The following is a 14,059-nucleotide window of genomic DNA, read 5'->3' on the forward strand; positions in this document are numbered from 1 at the left end:
CTGGCATTTCAATTAATTCTGCTGAACAAATATTTGCCCACTGAGAAGCAGTGAAGTAAACCTGTCGTTCAGATGCTACTGGAAACATTGTGCATGTAACTGACATTAATTTGTACAGCTGCATTTTTGAGGAAAGATGGGAGAATATTTATTAATGACTCTACTAAATCACAATAAGCAGTTATGGCCAAAACCAGTAAAAACAAGACTGTTCAGAATTACAGCTGAATCTCTGTTTCTAACTCTCTTCCATTATTAGCTTTTGCCGAGGTCGGAAATATGTGTATCATGTACTATACAATCTCTTCTGCAACAGCTAAAGCCAGGAAGGGAAATTATGGACAGCTCTGCACTGAAATCAGTGCTGTATTTCAACCAATATTTCATAACTTCTTGGTTTTTGTCACAATCAAAATATTTTTCTTTGTGTTTAATAGTGGTCATTTTGGGGCTTCAGATTGTTCAAACAAAGATTCCAGAACTGGGTCTAGGAATGAGTTTAAAAATATAGGTTTCATTTGACATGGAAAATTGGATTTGTAAACATGACACTATACTAGGTGATTTACCAAAAGGAAAAAAAAATATCAACGCACATTCCCAGAGAAGTTCCTAATTTACAGGACAACTACTTTCTTTCTTTTCTGGAACTTGAAAATGTGACCTCTAAATGCTCAATAACCAGAAAGTAAATGAAGATAATCCAAAATGCACCCTTTTAAATGGAGATCTCATGAGTCATGAATTTTGACTGTTTAGCATTAGCCATATTGAAGGGTGTAAACAAGTTTGTGTTTGGGAAGCTTATACACATAACAGAATAAGTCCTTTATGAACTTGATGACACCGTGGTGCCTTTTTCAAAAGAAAAAGAAATAAATATATATCCCTCCAGCAGTGCTGTTGGTTCACATTTCGGTACATAGTCACTCCCTATTTTCAGTTATCCAGCACAAAGAGGTGTATGTGGGGATGGGTGGAAGGGCAGTTAGTTTTATATTTAGAACTCATTTTTCTTTGTTAAAAGAAAGACAATGGGTCAGATCATCAGTCCCTGTGGGGCTGTACTGCTCTACCCTCACTGGTGCAGAGCCAGCAGTCACTTGTATGCCCCACATTCCAATGGTCTCTGGGGCAGACGGTGTGTTGGAGGATAGGGCCAGCTATGTCCAGCCAGCAGAATGGTCCTTCGTGTGCCATTCCTTCTGAACGTCCCTTGGGCTCTTTTAAACTATGCCTGCCGCTAGCTCAGCCCCAGGATTGGGGGAACAAAAAGGTGACGATCACCTTTCCCCTCCCAGGTCCTCCACAGAAAGCAGCTGTGCCAGAATAGGGGATACACCACACTTTGACTGCATATTTTTATTTAAAGGTTCAGCATTACAATAAGCTGGCTGCTCAGAAACTCTAAGTGCTCTAGGTTTGTGAAACATGTGGCACTATTCCAGTTCCATGACATGCTCTGCTGTGAGAAATGTTTTCATCGTTATTCAATTACTTCTTCAAGGAATAGGAGCGTCGTCGTCATCACCATGACACGGCGTTCACAGGTAAAGTCTGCGATATTACAAACACAGGGAAAAATCACTGATTCAATTACATACAGCATGATTACCCAGCTCATGACAAACAAGCAGTTTGCCTTAGGCTGTTAATTGATACAAGTTGAGGATTCCGTACTTTACAAAAGGTTGAGCTTCCTTCATCCTTAACAGGAAGAATAAATATGTCTGTAATTTAATGCTCCAGAAACTACCAAAAAGGAAATTTTAGGTAGCCCAGCATTAGCCTGTAGAAGACACGAACTTTACCAGATAGTGTGTCTTGGAAGTTGAATAATTTAATCAGATTTCCTCCTACAGCACCTGATGCAAGGTGTACAGCAGACTTTGTAACCATGCAATAAGGTGATCTGCAGCAAATTATTAATCCTTTGCCCACTTCTAGCAGCTTCCAGGCAAGGATCTAAACCTGCTTTGCCAACATTAATGAATTAAGCCTCTCAAAACCCCTTTGTGAGGTAGGTAAATATTATTAGGCCAAACTACAGGTAGGTAAACAGACATACGGAGAGAAGAGTGACTTGTCCCATGTCACATAAGCCTCAATTCAGAAAAGCACTGAAGCAGGTGTGGAACTTTAAGCATGTGCTGAAGTCCCACTAACATCAATAGAATTTCAGCGCACATTTAAGTGTTTTCCTAAATAGGGATGTTTTCCTGAATCAGGGCCATAATGGGTCAGTGGCTTGCACTCAGGAGGTTCTTCAAGCCCCCTGCTTTATCCATTAGACTGCATTCCCTCCCTAGTCTTAGTAAGCCGTGTGCTATCAAACTACAGGTGTGGTTATCTTTGTGTTATTTAGAATAATGCTGACACTCTCAGAAACCTCTTTTTTGGATGCTGCATCTGTGTATGCACAGACAGAGCTGTCAAGTAAAATAAAAACAAAAAACTACACCCCAAACAACCTCTTCTGGCCTCCATGGGCTGGCTCTCTCTAACATCAGCATTTCATGATTATTCCAACATTGCACTTGAGGGAGAACATCTTCTGTCATATATTTTCTAGAGTGTTGTGCGTATGTCTGCCACTTCCATGATCTCTTTCCCCAGGGCTTTTACAATTTAGTATATAACCAGAACTGTCACGCTAACACATTTCTCTCTTCAACCTGTCTTCTTTTTTTTCAGCTATTTTATCAGATAATTAACCTAATTTTTCCAAGAGCTATTTGTGCAGCTGAAGACACACACAAACAAACAGGCAGGCACAAGCCAATCATGCAACAATTTCCAGAAACACTTCCTCTGCAAGAAACTATTTTCAGATGCCAGATGCTTTTGGGGCTAGTGCTTTCAAGACTGATGCAAAACCATGTCCGTTCAAACCACGTTTATCAAATTGCACCTCCCAGTTACCAGCTGGCAGGCAGCAGGTGTTAAAGAATTAAGTTAAATGGCCAGACTCCACTTTCCTCACATCTTTGGTCCACTCTTTGCCTCTTGCCTGATGTCGTACAGGATCCTCAGTACCCAGTGAACTTTTTGAGGCTCATTTTTGTCTGCCTTCTTGTTCAAAAATTTTGCTATATCTTTTATTTCACTATCAGTAGGTTATCTGTCACACAGACAGACTGCCACCAAAGAGAATAGTATACAACGAGAACAATCTGGAGTGTAAAATTCTGGCTCCACTGAAGTCAATGACAAAATGCCCACTGATTTCAATGGAGCCAAGACTTCACCCGTCTTCATTAGCGTTTAACTGGTTGAAAACTATCACAAGCAGTCACACAAAAATTAATTTTTATTTTTCTTCTCATTATTTGATTTTGCCCTGTATGTTGCTCACTGTTTATAGAATTAATGACATTTAGTTTGTTTACTTTTAAATCTATTCAGCACTATTTCTCCTTTTTTCAAGTGATAATTTAATGCCATCTGCAGTACTAGGGCTCATTTTTTTCTATTTTAGCTACTTGATCAACGAACTCTCCGTTGACAATATCCAGCTGGGTTCTTTGAACGTTTGATAACCTTGCTCTTACTCTTTTATACCAGAATACAGGGTTCAATACCTGAATAACCTTTTTTTTTTCCCCTTGTCACTTGATTTTCTGATCTGTCTGAAGAAATATCGGCTCGTGTTTAAATGTGATCTTAAAATTTTCTGTATTTCTGACCAACATTTTAAAAAAAAGTATTTCTATAAGTAATTCTTCTTGAGTCCCATTTTTATTTTGCTCTGTTTCTAAAAGATAGCCACTCCACAGAATCTAGTTTTTCCCTTCCTTCACCTAAGCTGAACTACATCCTGAAAAGCCAACGACCCAGCCGCTCATTTCTCTGATCTATTGTATCCTATGGAATCACTTTGTTCAGACAGAATTTCAGAACCCACTGATTCCCAGAATGCTCTGTTTCTTAATACCCTTGTAGGTAGAGATACCTTTGTAGGTAGAGAGGAGACTGAAATCCTGGTGTCCCAGTCCAGGGTGTTTGGACAAGGAGAATTCTTGCTCCGTAGCTTGCTTTTCACCTTCTTCTTACCCTCAGGAACCCCATGAGCCCGAAACCCATATGCACACTGCACAAATTGATCTTGGCCAGCGGTGAGAATTAACCTATGTGAATTCTCACACTGTATCGTCTACAATCCTCCACCGATCTCAGTAAGGTTCATTATGAGGCAGAGACAGCTGGGGGAGCATTAGGTAGCATAGCTGAACAGGGCCTCCATGCAACTGACCCTAGATCCTGCTGACCTACTGAAGATCGGTGTCTGAGTCTCCTGCCATTTCCAAGTGGGGAAATGCTTACCACCAGCTGACAGACCTCACCAGGCTGCCATGTTTGGATCCCAGGGCTAGATCCTGTGTGTTTCTAAGCCCACTATATTTGAGCAGTATCCAGGCATGGTCTCTGGCTCTAGCCTCTGAGGCTCAGTCCTGGAGTGCAGACACCCTGTCTGCTACTCCTTCTCGGAAATGGAACCTGGCAATTGAGCTGCCGTAGGCTCAAAGACCAGGGATAACCTCCCCTCCCAGCATCCCAACCATCACACTTGTGGATACCCTGGTTTACAGTTTAACCCTTCAGGGACATATAGTCCTGCCATGAGTGCAGGGGACTGGACCAGATGACCTCTCAAGGTCCCTTCCAGTCCTACAATTCTATGATATGTAACAGATAAACCAAGTCCCACAGAGGCTTTGCAATGCAACTTCTTGTGTGCATGCATGCATGCACACACTCTCTTTATTCAGGGAAAGCATAGAAGACTTACTGATCCCTGCAAAAGCATCAAACAACTACATGCCAAAAATTTGCTTGCCAATGGCTTCACCCTCTGAGAGCCCCCTGAGTTTTGGTCCGGCTTTCCAGAGTCTTAAGACCCATCTCTCCTTCTTCCCAGTTTTGCCTTCTTGTTCTGATGGATAAGCGCAGACCTTCTATACATTTCCAGTCCCCTCTGTCATGTGATCCTCCTGGTCAGCCTCAAATTCCCCCTCAGGTGATCAAGGTTCCCCAAACTGGGTAAGTCACTGCTTGGTTACCACACACCTGAAGTCCAGACTGGAAAAACAGGTTTCTTGCAGCTTGGACACCCTCTTTAGCATACCTACTGAACTGCCAGGGTGAACTCATTCCCTGTAAGCAAGCCCTCAGGGCTCTGAATTGTTCATCCTCTGACCTCTTGGAATGCCAGTCCTTTTGACCCCATCTTGGAAAAGAGGGAAGGCACAGGATAGTCTTACAACCCAATACTGCTCACAAAATCAAACAGAGTTTGTAGTTTGATACAGATACGCACAGATATACACTAAATTGTCACACTGTCACAGGCATAGGAATATATTTTTAGTGGGCTGCTACTGAGTGCAAAACACACTGATTAAGACAAGGAGAGAATATTTCTCATGCTTTTTGGGAAAGAGTCTAAAGGTACATCTATGGTTGGGAATACCCTAAAGAAAAAGGAGAACAGTGGCATTACAACATGAGATGTGAACTGGTAGGAGAAAGTAAGAACATGGTTTTAACTGGAAAAAGCTTACAAGGGTTAGAAATATTGTTGATTTTAGATGAATGAGAACTTGAACATAATCCTTGAAGGAGAAAATGAGAATGTGTCCTTTTGGAAGGAACTATTTCAGAATGTTTGAATAATTATTTTATGTGCACAGAAAAGTCAAGTTTAATTCTATTGCTATGCATTTCTCATAATTTTGGAGACAAGCAGATCCTCAGGAGTTTAGAAACATTCTTCTGATAACACTAACAAAGAGCAAAAGGAAGAATTTTTGAGACTGATATTTTTCTCTCAAAAATTAGCTATCCAAAAGCTAAGACCCTTGTTTATTAATTAGTTTGTACACTCTGAAAGGACCGCAATGTGGAAGACAGAGAGAGAATAAAAAGTTTGAGAGAAAGCGCAGAGGGAGATTCAAGGTGAAACGGAATTTAGTTCAGGGTCTCAAGATATGACTTTGGGTGGCAAAAATAAGATCAAATACAAACTCAGTAGTTCCTCATAGCTGGGTTTTTATTTGATATATCAGATCTGGCTGATAAATTCAAGTTAAACTTTTAGCTTGTACCGGAGGAATTTGAAGAGTCACTGAGTCTAAATTAATCAGAAACTCCAGGAACTCAAGAGAGCTACACAGAACAAGAACTGATTTTTCTATATTGATCACAAATCACAAAGCAGAAAATAAACTGAGGGACTGACACTAGAGGTCAGCATGTCTTTGGCAAAGGGAAGAGATTATTAGAATCTCATCTTGATAAATTATGAGATGAACTCACAGCCTAACGATAAAATGATATATACACAGGACAATTCAAGAATGAGACTCCATGACTGAATGCCAGGTATCTGTTAGAAATTTGAAGCAGTAGATACTATTTTTAGGTATGATGTTCTGAAAATTTCTCTGGCTAGAATAAACTGAAGTTTATTAAAAAAAGAAGATTTCCCTCCCCACGTTGCACCCCCTCCCCACCCCAACCACCTCTGAAAACATGAGATCAAGGGGGCGGATGGGGCTAGAGAAGTGATCTGGTTTGTAGAAGAAAAGCTTTGCAAATTAAACCCACAATAATTAACGGTATGGTCTTTATTTTACAAATATAAAATTTCTGCCCTTAATTCCAGCTTTCATTCCATAAATTTTGCAAGATCCAAATCAGACAATAGCAAGAAAAGCAAAGTCCTCTATCTTGGGGAGGCAACACATTTCAAATTGTCAATTCCAGATCACAGACCAATTGAAAGTAGAGGCATAGCCCACGCCCCCACCAGTGGAGAATTATTCACACAATATTTCCTGATGGTCTGTCCTGTCTAGTTTTAAGTGTCTCATATGATGCAGTCTCCATTCCCTCCCACAGTGGGATATTCCGCGGTGTAACAGATCTCACTATTACAGCATTTTCTCTTTATTCAATCTCGATTTTCTATTTCTTGATTTTATCAAGAAATTTCTATTCGTTATAGCTCCTTGCACCACCCTAATAATTCCTTCTCCCTCCTTGCTATTTATACAAACATTTGTAGAGACTTACCTTTCTACTATCTTCAATTATCACTAACCCAAGTTATTCATACTGGGCCAGATTCTCAGCTGGCTTACCTTGGAATGGCGCCAACTGGCTCCAGTGCACTTAATTCTTTTAACATGTATTTCTGAGCCAAATCCCTCTTCTTTCTATTGCTGTGATTTCCCCTAAGTCTCTCTTCCTCTCCAGGAAGAGATTGCTTACCTAGTTTTGTTTTTATTAGTGGGAGAGGGTGGATTGTGCTCACATTCTTTCCAGTGTGTTAAGGAAAAGTTAGCATAGGTGACTCCATTTTGGTCTGAGGCCCACCATTGTCTAAAAGCAAGCACATCATGCACCAGGAGGAGTGTTCCTTAGATACTGCATTCCTGTGGAAACCTCCCCCCCCCCATTGTCTCCAGCCTGTCTCGACTCCCGGTTTCTGTTCTTTGGCTATTCCTAACTCCCTGCCTCCTGGCCTTTTGATGTGGGCCTCCCATCCTGATAAGAAAAGTTACTGATGCATTGCTTTAGGGCCACGTTGTGTAGTTGAAGTGATGATTTAGCACGGGGAATGTACCTAGCAGGATACGTGGTAGATAAGAAAAGGGTTTGTCTATTGGCTAAGGTTTCCGATGCACGAGGGCAACATGCTTTGCTAAAAGGTATATAACCTTTGTATAACCTGCATTCGGGGTCCCCTTCTGACTAGCAAGGGGGCACCAAGCTTGAGCGGAATAAACTTAATATCTTTGGGAACTCTGCAGTTGTGGACTTTGTTCGTGTGCCTCAGCCTAGACCCGAACTGCGCGTAACCTATCAGGTATAATTCGCAACAAGTGAATAGACAGTATTTCGGATCATAAAATGGACGTAAGTGAATTCTCTAAAGGTGGTTCTGTTGGTTGAAGGAAAATAGTCCATGTACATTTTCAAGTCCATGCACGAACATTTGTCCCTAAATAGGTATATCAGGAGATAAAGGTACTGAAGGTGTTTAAGATGGGAAAGACTTGAAAACGAACCAGTGGAAGAATTTTCAAAAGAACCACCGAATATTACAAAACTCACAAAGTTGCTACTGAAAGAAATGTAAATAGATCCCATGCAACTGAAACACAGGGACTCAACGACCACTAACCAAATATAATCACAACAGATTGAGGAAGTCTACCACTAACAGTGTACAAGGTAATATAATGGTTTACTCAAAAAAAAAAAAAGTGGGGGGGGGGAAGGTTTGCGGGGAAGAAATACTGGCTGCTCTGGTTCCTTTGGGGTCTCATTAGATCTTTACTCCACAGCCACATCACAGACTCGCTCATTAGCAGGTAGCAGTTGTGGGGCTGCCTGTGGCTTACTCAGCCAGCCTATCCCAGCAGGGCTCTCCGCTGTAGACAGATCATTTGATGAAGCTGAACAGCAAACACAAAAAAGAGGAGGAGGGAATTTTAAAAAGAGACTTCAAAAATGGCAAGGACAAAACAGGAGTAAAATCATCTTCAGTGTGTCATTAGCAGCGACTTAATCAAAATGTAAATCAGAGGAGAGCTTTGCACCAGCAAGATTGGATTTGTTTAAAAACAAAAACCTCAAATAAGGAACTAGTAAAAATTAAACATAAAATTATATTAGAAATTCTCTCATGCTATTGCTTTGTTACTGACTGTTAAATACATTCTCTACTGTCGCTGCTGCTAACTTGGCTCATGCCCGCCTTATCTATTATTCACCCCTTGTGCACTGTCTAGACCTTAGACTGTGAGATCTCTCAGGCTGGAGGTTATTTGTTTGTACAGTACCCAGTACAATGGTGGCTCCAATCCTTGTTTGGTCCGTATACACTCCCGCAATAGAAAGAATAGTAATAATTTCCACCTTCTTTATGTACCAATCTCTCCATTCATGATGTCATAGTTACTGAGCTAGCTGCACTGTCTCTCTGAGTGCACCCCCACAGGTGTTGTGTCTTGTACCTCTACATTTCTGGGGTGGAAACCTCATGCTTAGACACAGTGCTAGGCTTCAATACTCTGAGCACAAACCACACTTACCCCCAACAGTTCCTACTGGATTTAGTACCTACACTTTTTCTCTCCAGGAGCTCGTGACCAGTGGTGAATACAGTGAACAAAAACTGCCTTCTAACCCAAAGTATTGTTTAATCTTAACAGTAGGAACAAAACAAAAGAAAAAAAGGGTTTCAAAAAATAAAAGGTCTCCATGTATGTCTATCTATCTTCCCCCAGGCCTCTAACCTCTGGGAGTCTGTCCATTCCCCAGTAGTCTCTCTCTCCCCTGTCCTTGAGGCTCTCTTTAATCCTCCCAAAGAGATTAGTTCTCTCAGCCTATGCACTTGGACCAGCTGCCTAAAACCAGTTCGGTGTGCACTTGGACCAGCTGCCTAAAACCAGTTCGGTGAGCTCCCACAGTGATTGAGCCAGAGCATCAGTGGTTCTCTCATTTTCTCTAGTGTCTGCAAAGAACTGTATATCAGGATATACCCCCTTCCTTCTTGGGTGCATTTCCTGACAAATCTGCTATTGCTGTCAAAATAAACATGTACATGGGCCACCTTGAAAGCATAATTTTTCTTTAACAACAATTCCAAAATTGCTTCCCCATGCACTAGCGGAGATAAGTGTCAGCTGACTACTGTCCGTTAGGTGACAATCAGAGTCAAAGCTTGAGCCCCAGGTGTGTGCAAACTACTACTACTACTAATAATAAAAATAAAAAGAAGGTAGAATCTGTGAACTTTATGAAATGGTGTTTTTTCAGGGGGTGGGGGCAGAGGAGGAGGGAAGGGAGGGGATATATTGCAGCAACTCCTTGCTCAAAATGACCCCATTTTAGGATCATTATCTCTCTACCCCGGGGGTCGGCAACCTTCAGCACGCGGCTCATCAGGGTAATCCACTGGTGAGCCATGAGACATTTTATGTTGACCATCCACAGGCACAGCCCACTGCAGCTCCCGTTGGCCGTGAATGGCGAATTCCGACCACAGGGAGCTGTGGGGGCCGCGCCTGTGGACGGTCAACCTAAACAAAATGTCTTGCGGCTCGCCAGCGGATTATCCGGATGGGCCGCGTGCCAAAGGTTGCCGACCCCTGCTCTACCCCAAACTACCAAATTCAAGACAAATGTCAAGAGTTAGCATGCAGATTTAGGGCACTTTGCAAAGTTAACATTTAAACATAAAGGTCTCTCCACTATAATATTATGTGAAAGTATTGTATGAAATTAGTCAGCTGCAACTGCTTTTTCTATATCTAGAACCCCAACACAGTTAAAAAAGCTGGGCAAGATTTACTTGGTCCTGCCTCAGGATAGGTGGCTGCACTAGATGTTCTCAAGGTCCCTTCCAACCCTACATTTCTATCCCACAGAGATGAATACAGCCTGAAACAGAAGCTCTGAGACATGCTAACTGCTCCTCTAATTTCAATGGGCATTCTCATCCCCCTCGCCACTCACAGTGCTTGTGCACAATATGCACCAAGCATGCCCATTCTCACCTAATCACCCTGGTCTGACCAACCTGTGCTTGGAGCATGGCTTCCCATAGGCCTGTGCTCAGCCCCTCCACCCAGAGGAGCACGGCTTCCCCAGATGCTAGCTAACTTGGAAGGGCAGGGAGGGGGCTCAGACCTGCTAAAGAAGCAAGGCCCTTACCAGCTCCCAGAATAGGCAGTGGGGCAAGAAAACGGGCTCAGAGCCCTCCAGATCCCAGCTTACATGAGGGGGTTCAGGGAAACAGCTCAGCCCACTCACCCAAATGGTTAGGGAGTCCCCTACATCCCAACTCATATCAGGAAATCAGGGAGAGGGGTTCAGGCCCCCTCTCCCCAGAGCGGCAGGCCACCAGATGCTGACACATACAGGAGGGGGCAATGTGAGGCTGACAGGTAACCCCATGTTCAAATGTCCCCAAATTTGGACTACTAGTCTTACTCCATACCTCCATGAGACATAGCAAACTTCAGGGCAATCTGAGTAAGTGTTGATTTTAGCACATTGTAGCAGAGTTGACCATTCAAGAGAAAGGGCTTCTCAAACTTCATTACAGCAGAGCTGGCACTCCATTAGAATATGCATCCAGTAAATCTCCACAGAATATTCATAAAGTATTACAAGCAGCTGCAAATCCACCACAGGTGGAAAACAATTGTTTTGAGCATAACTGTTGTAACAAGTAAGACAACCTGGGTTACTTTCGAGCAGTTGAAAGCTAAGTTACAGATGCTTTGGTGCTGGGCAGCTGGTGTGTAACAGATCTCCGATTGCTAACTAGATCTAGATTAATATTTATCTGCTGTAACATTAGTTTAATTTTAAAAATCTAGGATATTACTTGCATGATATTTATGACCCTTTTATATTATTTTTCAGTCAAAATTCACAGGGAACTCTTTGCAAAAGGCAAAAGTATCAAACGCTGATAACAGAAGGGTGCTTGCATATAGGTTCATGCTAGAAGCTTTCACATCATCTTCAAATTCTTTGATTTTCCCCCTCCCAATCAAGCAACAGAAACCATACTGTTAAACATAAGCAACCAGTTACATGCCATGAATAACAAGTAATTAGTCAAAGACATAGTCACAGAAAACAGCTCACGAAAAATATTTGAAACATGTTCATATAAAAGTGTTCCAACAAGTTTGAATAAAAAGAAAAGATTGGCAAAAATCAAACTCTACAAACAGATAATTTGCAAAGAGAAAAGAAGAACCCATACATCAAATAAGGTATTTGCAAGGGCTGCTGCAGATCACCCAGCTGCACAGATGGTAGCAAAGAAGTTTCTTTTTGAGCTCAAGTAGAAATACCTGTGCTTTTGAAAAAGAGGGAATCCAAGCTGTATCCTGTTGCTTTTAGGGACTACTGTCAAATCCTAGGAAGCCACAGGTCCATTAAAACATTTATTTCCTTGGATCTATGTAACAGGTGTCCTATGTCATTGTCAGAATCAAGCTCACTTCCTCTTTTCACAGTAAAAAATGTTCTTTTCCCTCCTGGGCGGCCAAAATTACACTTCAGTTTCATCAGGAAAAAAGAAAAGTGCATGAACCTGAAAATCTGAAACAATGTATTTCTTTCTCTCTTTTACTTCTTTTAAACAGGAGGAAAGTCATGTTGCTTGTGGCAGTACTAGAAACGGTTTTACTTACAAAGAAAAAGCCTCCTTGTCTTATAGAAAGGAAAGCTCAGAAATTCTCACAAATGGTATTAAGAAGTGCTGTGCTTTATGCAGAATAATTTAGTAGGCAGTCTCACACTTGTTCTGTTATTCTGATTACGGAAAGAGAAATTAGTCGACCAGCAACAGCAGGACAAGCCAAACCAGTACCACAAAACATCCAGGCCTAAACTACAATACTGCCAACCTCAAAATCACCAGTTTGACGCAAGAAAATCATGAGATTGGCCAAAATTAAAGTATTTTTAAGGAGATTAAATTACGTGTTTTGTTTTCTTTTCTGATTTTTGAACTCCCGTGCCCACTTCCAATATGTTTGCTAACTTTTGCCAATTGATCCATGCTGGGGTGCTGGAACTTGGGGTGCTGCCACACCTCCTTGCTTGAAATGGTTTCCATCATATAAAAGGTTTACAGTTTGGTTCAATGGCTCTCAGCACCCCCACTAGACAAACTGTTCCAACGCCACTGTATCCGTGGGTAACACTATTTTGACCCTGGTGCAAGAGCTCTGGCCAGAGGACCCAACAGATCTCAGAACTCCACTGTGCCAGATACTGGACAAACATAATAGAGTGTCCCTTCCCCAGAAGGATTTACAATCTAGTGTAAAGCTTCTGATGAGTCTGTGAGGTGGAAGCTGGAACCCTTCGTACTCATTTCGACAAACATCTATTACATGTGTCAGCACAACTGAACTGTGGTTCTAGAGAAACACATTCAAAAGCTTTTTCTTTTAAAGACACCTGTAGGGCATATGAGAACTTACCTCTAGGCTGTATTCCAATATGACTTTATAACAGTAATAAATTTACACACACACACACACACACCTTAACAACTGTGTGGATAGCACATGCTTAAATAGTCTTCCAAAAACGCATGATGATACAAACCTGCACACTCTAATACACTTATGTGTTTAGTTCATTCTATACATTCCATACACACTTGTTCGGTAATATCCATATGAAGTTACAGATCCCAAGAGATGAACTGAAATCATCATGCCCTTTTGACCACATTACCATGCTCTTGACCACTAAACCCTCTCCTCTGGGATTACCACCAACATTCCAGACCTCAGACCAGCCTCAAAGAGCCTTATTTTTTCAAAAGAGTAGCCTGTCACAAAAATATATCCTCAGTTACTTTCAGTCTGCTATTCCCATTACTCCTGCTCCTCAGACATACCCTATGCAACCCTACCAATGTCACACCATCTTTCAATAACACCTATAAGGTTTCACCTTAATGCCACAGCACAGGTACCATCCCCAGAGGTATTTTTTTTATCATCCTGAAGGACAGAATATTACGAATTATCCCAGAAACAGGCTAAGACTCAAAAAGCATGTTAAAAAAAACCAAGGTTATTAGAAAAATCAGAAGATCAACAATGATATAGCTAAACTATACCATGTGTAGCATCATCCTGAACAGCCCTCCTATCTGAAGTTATAGAAATAAAATCAGTAAATATGATGCTCGTACCATTAGCGTTCTCTCTTTCAGGCTGCCAGAATCTTGCTAACCTTCAGCACCATAGACTTGGAGTGTCAGCTTGTGATGTCAGTGAGCTTTCATCTCTGAAAGTAGGATGGATGTCTGTCAATTATGCTCTTCAGGTTAAAATAATGTAGCCATACAAGCATCCTTTGGATTAACATTCGGAGAGTAGCTGTTTGCTTTTATTACTTACAGGCTCTTCTGTGACCAACTGCAAACAATATTGTATTTGCTTCCCTGGGCAGGCAGTTTGCGTTCCTATCTCCTGTAACCTATCATTTCAAAAGTTGCTTTTAT

At 41.6% G+C, this 14,059-nt stretch overlaps 1 protein-coding gene across 5 annotated transcripts in view; it reads right to left on the minus strand.

Annotated features, from left to right (window-relative positions):
- CNTN3 (contactin 3) overlaps nucleotides 1-14,059 on the minus strand; it is a 261,889-nt gene that overhangs the window by 214,301 nt on the left and 33,529 nt on the right. Inside the window, exon 1 of one of the 5 annotated variants that reach the window (XM_073351138.2) lies at nucleotides 13,748-13,835. The exons of the other annotated variants lie outside the window; for them this stretch is intronic. The gene's annotated coding sequence lies outside the window, so the exon portion shown is untranslated. Of the gene's footprint in view, nucleotides 1-13,747; nucleotides 13,836-14,059 lie in introns of those variants that run through there. 5 annotated transcript variants of the gene reach the window in all.

This window comes from Lepidochelys kempii, chromosome 7, assembly GCF_965140285.1.
Source record: "Lepidochelys kempii isolate rLepKem1 chromosome 7, rLepKem1.hap1, whole genome shotgun sequence".
Lineage (NCBI taxonomy): Eukaryota > Metazoa > Chordata > Testudines > Cheloniidae > Lepidochelys > Lepidochelys kempii.